This window comes from Polistes fuscatus, unplaced genomic scaffold, assembly GCF_010416935.1.
Source record: "Polistes fuscatus isolate 324 unplaced genomic scaffold, CU_Pfus_HIC Scaffold16, whole genome shotgun sequence".
NCBI lineage: Eukaryota > Metazoa > Arthropoda > Insecta > Hymenoptera > Vespidae > Polistes > Polistes fuscatus.
In genome coordinates, this window is record NW_025113064.1 from 2,331,866 (window position 1) to 2,340,227 (window position 8,362).

An 8,362-nucleotide genomic window follows, 5' to 3' on the forward strand; every position below is an offset into this window, starting at 1 on the left:
TTTACCTAAATAAATAAATAAATAAATCAATCAATATCAATCGATATAAATCGTAATAACGTTTGAAACATCGATTGACGTCTTTTTTGTTTATCCAATTATAAATAAGTATTTTACAAAAATAATTATCTCAACAATTCTAATTTCAATTTAATATTTATTAACGAATATAATAAATACATTTATATAAATTAAAGTAATTTCGTTTGTAAAACGAATCTCGAATCGAATGTTTGAATATTTTTCTCATGGAAAGTTGTTTTTTTAGAAAAATTATGCAATTTTAGATAAATAATTGTAATATGTAATGAAACGAAGGATTTAAGGATATTATGCTAACTCGTACAGTTTCTCTTGTATCTTTTACGATACAATACAACAGCACACGTTGGTAGTTTCTTGCAGACAACATGCGAAGAATGCAGAGTGGCACGATGCACGGCTCCGACATTCCAAGCTCAGGAGGTGATTCACGATCATTTCATCTATCTATGGAACGACCGGCTCGTATACTTTAAAACGTTTTACTTTAAACGTCCCATGCTAATATAGGTTTATGTTCATCCTAAATTATTATACTATTTTATTATTTAACATTTGTATTCAATTTAAAAGAAAAAATCAAAAAAAAAGAAAGAAAGAAAAGGGATTATTTTCTTTTATGTGCACATGCATACCATCCATATTAACATAAGTGTGTACATAATTTTTATAAATGTTAATCATTCAACCTGTTATAATTTTTTGTTTACATTATAATTTAAATATAATCTATTTTATTATAGATTTTTTTGGTTATTAGGATAAAAAGGATATAAAAAATGATCGAAATACAAATACAAAGTTATTGATGTATAAGCATTGAGCACATTTATGCAATCTTGCAGCAGTAGAAACGATCAATGATTGCAAATGCAGGTGTCTTGCATTCCAAAATTTACCCCTTCGGTAAAAATCAAATTCGCTTTTTTCTTCATTTGTTAATGAAGTTCAATTCTTCTTCTTTCTTTTTTTTATCCGAAGAAAAACTTTTTCTACGAAATTTATTTCTTTATTTTCTTATACTTCGATCTAAAATGTAAACCGGTAAAATGTTACGAATTGTTTTTGTGCCGATAATAATTCGTTATAATTTTTTCAAATAAGTAAAAGCATACTATAGCAGTTATATTATGGTTCATTGAAAAGTTTAGATCAAAAAATAGAAATTAATTTGCGAACTGAAGATAGAAGGTGATAGAAGGGTGAATTTCGTTTGCCAAAGATACAAGATTCGGAGAATGCCAAATTTTGTATTATTGATAATGAAAATTAATCGGGGGGAAAAAAAATTAAAAGTAAATTAATTGGGGTGAAATAAGAAAGAAAGAAAGGAGAAAAAAATTGTCGAAGAAAAGAATAGTGATGCATCCTCAAGATGAACAGGATACTTGAAAACGAATGTTAGCGGGGTGAGCTTAAAATATTTGAGCTTCTATCTATGTATATATATATATATACATATATATACATTATATATTATATATACATATATTATACATATGTATATACATATACATGTATATATATGTACATTTATTCGGCTATGTTTTATCTGGTATGTGTGCATGGTGCATATGTGCATGGTGCATATGTGCACGTGCCTGATTGGTCGCATGCAGACCAACGGCAGGTGCCTCTCGACGCTTGGAGGTTATGTCGGCTTTCGCATTGCGGAACGGCGCACGTGATCGCGGTGTCGTGACCTGGAATTTTGATCCAGGTATTGAACGGATAAAGAGCACGCGTTCTTACCGCAACGCGGAAAAGCAGCTACTCTTGGTTATCGGGTGAAACATTTGATGCAACCGGTGTATACATTTACAACTTTTCTTTCTCTCTCTCTCTCTCAAACACACATTTTATTTTTATTTTTATTTTATTTCTTTTTTATATATGTTCATTACACAACGATATATATTAATTTTATTTCATAATTATATACATATATATATCTTTATATCTTTCCTAACCTAGTTTTTATTTTCGACGCATCTCTCGAATTATTATTTCTTTTTTCCTTTTTTTTTTCGTTTCAAATAAATTATCGTATAATAAATTCGTCAAATTTAAAATGTAAATTTTCAAATCATCGAGATTACAAATTTCTTTTCCTCGTATAACGGATGATATTTAATTTATATGTTAAAAATAAATGTATAAAAGCCGGTATTTTTTAAAATAATAATAATAATAATCATCATCATTATTATTATTATTATTATTATAGAATTAAATTATTAATTGTATTGATATTTATGTTACCGATTATGGTTAAAAAAAGTAATTGATTTGGATCAATTGAAATTGGTAAGCCGCCATATTGGAAAAACTTCAATTCTCGAAGTGCATCATTTATCGTAAAGAATTAAAAGGGATAAAAGAATAATACTGGTCATCATCGGACGGTTAGTAGTTCGAGGTTCTCTCCAAGATATGCCACGTCTTCCGAACGACATTGTCGACAATCTCAGAAGCTGAGTCACTCGAACGACGGTTAAACTATGAGTCAGAAAGAAAGAAAACAGGCTGAGCTACCACCATATATTTTTATACGTTCCACGAAAGAATATTTGTATTCATATTAAAATGTACGTATCGAAATATTCGAACAGGTGGGGAGCTTCCTGAATTCGTCACTCTTACGAGATAATATATTTTTTCTGTTATCAATATTAAAATTATTATTTAATATAAATAACACAATTTTTCTTTAGAAATAAAACATATTACGAAAGAGTACATTTTTGTTGGCAGTATATATATATTTGATAAATTAGTACACAAAATAAATGTATAATACATACGTATGTACAGTGAGTCACAAGAATATTCGTAAACCTTTCGTAACCATTGCAAATTGTAGAATAATTGATATTTACTTGTAATGCTACGAAAATAGTTGTATTAAATAATAAACTATTCCTTCTCTATAAAAACACTTCAGATTAAAGTATTGACTTCTCCAACGGGTTAATCTGATTGTTTAAAATTGATATATTAAGGGTTAGGAATAATAAACCGTACTGTCACTTACTGTAGGTGAAGTATTGAAGATGGTATCGAAGAAAGCTACGTTGACGTTTCTCTATTCATCGTTTGCATCTAACATAAGAAAAGTACCACTTGTGAAAGGTCCTTGGTAAACTAGTACAGAAAGCTTACAACACATAGAATCATAGAGTAAGAGAAGAGAAGAGAATAGAATAGAATAGAATAGAATAGAATGGAAGAGAAGAGAAGAGAAGCATATTGTTCGATCATATGAGGATGAACTTCTTAAACTAGTTACGATTTGCTATGAGGACTCGAGAGCAAAGTCGTGTCTAGACCAACCCCCCAGTAAGAATAGGGGTGGGAAATCTAAAGGGTTGCTTTATATTGTAGTAGTTGTGAAAGAAAAGTAGACATAAAAGAGAGAGAGAGAGAACAGTACTTAAGTATAACCCTACTTTTACTAGTTACATTTACTAACACACAATGTAAAGTTTATTGTTTGATCGTTGTACATATTAGATTGGTCAATAATATCGTATAAGGTTTGCGCCGTTTGTTTACTCAGAAAAAAAGAAAAAAAAAACACAATCATATATAGATTGTTATCATTTAATCCAATATTATAATTTCAAACGATAAATTCTCAATGTTTAATGTTAGCTTTAAATCAGTTTTAGATTCATATTATTTTAATCCGTTATCTGCATCACCGGTAGACTGCACGCGTATCCAAAAATTCTGGACACGTTGTTTGTTCTGTTTTATTATCGGATATTTATATTTTTCGATGTTTTGTTAATATTCAAACGAAAAGAAAAAACAAAACAATACGAATTTTAACTGGTAAGAAATATATTTCGATAAATGAAAATAATTATCTCACGTTGATTTAACTGTTCGAATTAAGATTAATCATTTCTAACGATTAATTATTATCCTTTTGTTTTATTTTTCATTTTAAATAGAATGTTGTTGTTGTTGTTGTTAATTAGGCAATAGATATATAAATACACGATTATATCGATTATTACCATTACATAATATCAGAATTAGTGTGTACTTGGTTATTGCAAGTTGTTGTGTCATGTATGGAATACCACTATGACGTCCCACTCGTTGAACGGCGCACCCATCAATAAAAGGGCTCTTCGTTACCTGACTACCGGTGAACTAACGAGTGGATTTCTCTTGAAGGGAGACGAGTCGTGTCGTGTCGTGTCACGTCGCTGCCATACGCGCAGCCCTCTCTTCAAAATGCACCTATAAGTGACTAATTTCTATTTTTTTGTTTTCTTTTCTTTTTTTTTTTTTTTTTTAATTAACTATACCTAAACTATATCATATTATTATCACATTAAAACAATTGTGATATGTCTCGTTAAAGTTTTATTATTATTGGGTCTACATTTTTATCAGACGAAATATAAGAATAAATTATTATTCTTGTAGAATAGAATATTTTTGTTTTTACAAATTTGACGAATACAATATATTAAAAGTATCTTTGGGGTTGATTTGAAAAAATCTTTCTAATACTTTGTAAAATTGTATAAAAATTGTATATAGAATTATTTTTGCGCAAGATGTGAAAATCTTCGTAGTAACATATCGATCAATCGTTTGGCAAAGCAAACATGGCGACTACGACGACGATGACGACGACTATGATATTCGCGAATACGTTTGTTCCTGTTGAAATATTGAAATTGGAGTACCATCTATATATCATATGTTTTTGTCTCTCTCTCTCTTTCTCTTTCTCTTTCCCCCACTCTTTCCTTCTCTTTTCACTCATCGTATACTTTATCTAATTAACTCGCGAGTGCATCCTATAAATTTAAGCTCACTGTATATTTCTCTTTACCTACATAGATAAACGTTATGGAATCTCGAAGTAGTTTCTTTGGTTCTATCAGTGTTACCAACACTCATATACGCGTTCCTCAAATATCATCGGCATGACCTACGAACACATATGTAACGTAAATTCGCACATGCGAATAGAGAACAGAGAAAGAGAGACTCTAATGGTGATGGCTGTATAACGCACGCGAAATATGAGGATCAAAAAAAAGTTTGACACTCGGTATATTAAATACAAAAGTATAACTCGAAACTATCCTAGTATTTCATTCAAATCATTTCAATATTATACGAGTTATACGATAATCTACGATTAACATTAAAAACAAGATTAAAAAGATGTATGTGATACATGTATGCATAAGAAGATGATTAGCATAGTTGATTAAAGCATAACAATATAAATTCGAAGATACCCGAATATTTCAATTCGAATAAGCTCCTGTTAAATATATATTGTCTTATTGTTTAAAAAAAAAAGAGATAAATCCATAAATAAATTAAAAATATTACGGAATAAATTGTAAATAAAAAAAAAAATAAACTTGAGAATGAACAGATATAAAGAAGAAAAAGAAAAGAGGAGAAAAATAAAGAGAAAAGAAAAAGAAATCAAATTGCAATGTTTGGGAGCGATGCTTATATGCATAAAAAGAAATAAAGAAGAATAATAAAAATATTTCCATCATAGTAAGAAAGAAAGAAAGAAAGAAAGAAAGAGAGTTAGTTTGAAGAGGTAGTAAAATTTTGTTCAATAGAATAAGTCGTTTAAAGCCATCAGTAGGCCCACCCTTCTAGCATCGACGGCGACTACTACGACGACGACGACTACGACGACGACGACTACGACGACGGCGGCGGCGACGGGCAGCCACGGCGTTGCCGGGCAACCAGACAGCCAGACTGCCGTCTGCCAATCTACCGGGGGCGCGGAAGGCCGCGAACGAGACGTGCGAGGTGGGGGCGGCGGAGGTGGAGAAGGAGGAGAAGGAGGATGAGAAAGAGGTGGAGTAGGGGGTAGGTGGGGGGGTTGAGAGAGAAGTAGGAGGTGGAGGAGGGGGTTGGTTGCAGCTACGTCGGGACGTGTGGCGGCGCGTCTCCGGTGCAGGCTGCGGCGGCTGCGACAACGGCTGGCCCGGTGGTGGGGGTACTAAGGTCGGCGTTCCGACGACGTCACGTGGTGGGGGTACCGTACTAGCGTGCCGGAGGACCGAGAAAGGGTGTGAGATAAAGCGAGAGGAAGGGAAGGGCAACGTTACGATAATCGGAGTGGTGGGGATAGTCCGAACGATGCCTCGAGAGGGGCCAGACGAGGCGAGGTCAGTTATCCGCCACGCCCGACGCCGATGTCGTCGCGCGTCCTCTTTCTCTCTCTCTATTTCTCTCTTTCTCTTTTTCTCTTTTTTTTCTCTCTCTCTTTTCTTTTCTCTTTACCATATACACATATTTATATATGTATGTATTATTAACACGTATATATGTATACTGCATTTTCGGCGTTGCACTGCATGCCAACGCCACCGTTGCCGACGCCAATGCGTATCACTGCATTCTACCAATGTTTCATCCACCCTCATCTTCTTCATCTTCTTATTCTTATTCTTCTTATATTATTTTTCATTCTCTTTATTTTTATATGTTTATATATATGTATATATTTTTGTTGTTGTGTTGTTGTTCTTTTTACGGGAAAATGTCGAATCATGGATCGATTTAAAAATGAAACACAGGACGTTACGATATTACTGTTCTTGTTAAATATATATATATATATATAAGATTAGTTTCAACAAGCGATAACTGTTTTTCTATTTAAAGATTTAATAACTACTTAAGTAAATAATTGGAAATTCTCGAAGACACCGATTACCGATAAATGTTCCGGAGAACGTTTGCGTCATGTTGAATAGGACATACTACTACATACAACGGATAAGAAAATGTATTTTCCTATGTATGTATGCATGTACGTATATCTATATATACGTGTATGTATTTATGTAGTATATGGTATAAGCAAGCAAGTGTCGTTGCTTAGACACTTGGGATGTACAATCTGCAACTGTCGGTCGACAGTCAAATGACAATTTGCGTCTCGTATGACGCGACGCCGGATGGGATGCATTTCTTCTTCTTCTTCTTCTTCATCTCGTCGTGCCTCGACATCTTTCATAGAGTTTAATGACACTTCGAATAGTTAGAAACGATTCTTATACTATTTGTACAATATTTTATAATAATGTTGCATCAAATTCGATCAAATAATTATATATTTATTCTTTCTCATATTATTTTGATTTATATCATTATTATTATTATTATTGAATGTTAACGCAAGAAAGTTGGGAGTAACTTTAATAGAAAAGAGAACAATAATAAGGAAGTAGGAAAGAGGAAAAAATGAAAAAGAAAATGTAAGCGTAAAAATGGTACTCTTCACCAATACCAGCCCCCCTTTCCCCTTCCACCCCCTCATCCTTCGTTCCTCCTCCCTCCTCCCACAGTATATTCGACCGATTTCATATCCACGTTGAGTAGACGTTCGCTTCCGGTTCCGCGATCGTACGTAAAATCGATGCAGCACGGCTGCAACGGTCGGTCGGTCCGTCGTTTGCTCACTTCTCAGACTCTGAACGTGATGCACGACTTCCTACTACCATTCTCTAACGTATATTTCTAAAAGACTGAGTCAAAAAAAAGAAAAAGAAAAAGAAAGAGATAGAAATAAAATTTGCTATTCTCGTTATTCCACTAATTATACTTACATATTTATAGATATATTTATGAAAGAAACTGCAATAACTGCATTACGAAAATGATGAATCGATAAAATAATTATTTTCATGAATAAAAATGAAGTATTCAGGAAATTTGTTTTTATCGTTAAAATGTTACTAGGTTAATAGTAATAATGAGAAATAATCATTAAAGCACCGATGTGTGCGTGTGTATGTGTGTGCGTGATCCTTTGGAACTGTTTCATTTCCATTGTTCCCAGAGTTCATCGTTCCGTCCGTTCGTTCGTTCGTTCGTTCGTTCGTCGTTCATTCGCATTTGCTCGTTCGATCCGTAAAGAGAAGAAGAGACGCAACCAGGAGCGTAGATATCCGAACGAACGATTTGTTTAGAAATTTCTCGAGAATTTCCCAAATTTCCTCCCTGCACTTTGAATTGTCAATCTCAGTACTTGATGTACTTTGTTAGATCTTCTGTAGGGTATCATCTGCGTTAATGTTCTCTTTGAAGGTTATACAAAGTGATGCACACACACACACACACATACATATACGTATAAGATAGAGAGATTTGAAACAGTGAATGCACACCGAAAGATATCAATTGAGATTCAATTGAAACTTTGACTATCTACCACCATTCTGTGTATGCATTAAACCTATCACGATTTTACAATTGGTAAACAGGTGTTCCAGATAGCTGATTATCTCTCAAAGTACCCACAAAA

General features: G+C 33.1%; 1 long non-coding RNA gene across 1 annotated transcript; it reads left to right on the top strand.

Moving 5' to 3' along the window:
* The first annotated feature begins 6,054 nt into the window (after positions 1–6,054).
* Positions 6,055–8,362, top strand: LOC122514825. Its single transcript, XR_006303124.1, has 2 exons — positions 6,055–6,218; positions 8,322–8,362. It is a non-coding gene; the product is annotated as an uncharacterized LOC122514825 (long non-coding RNA).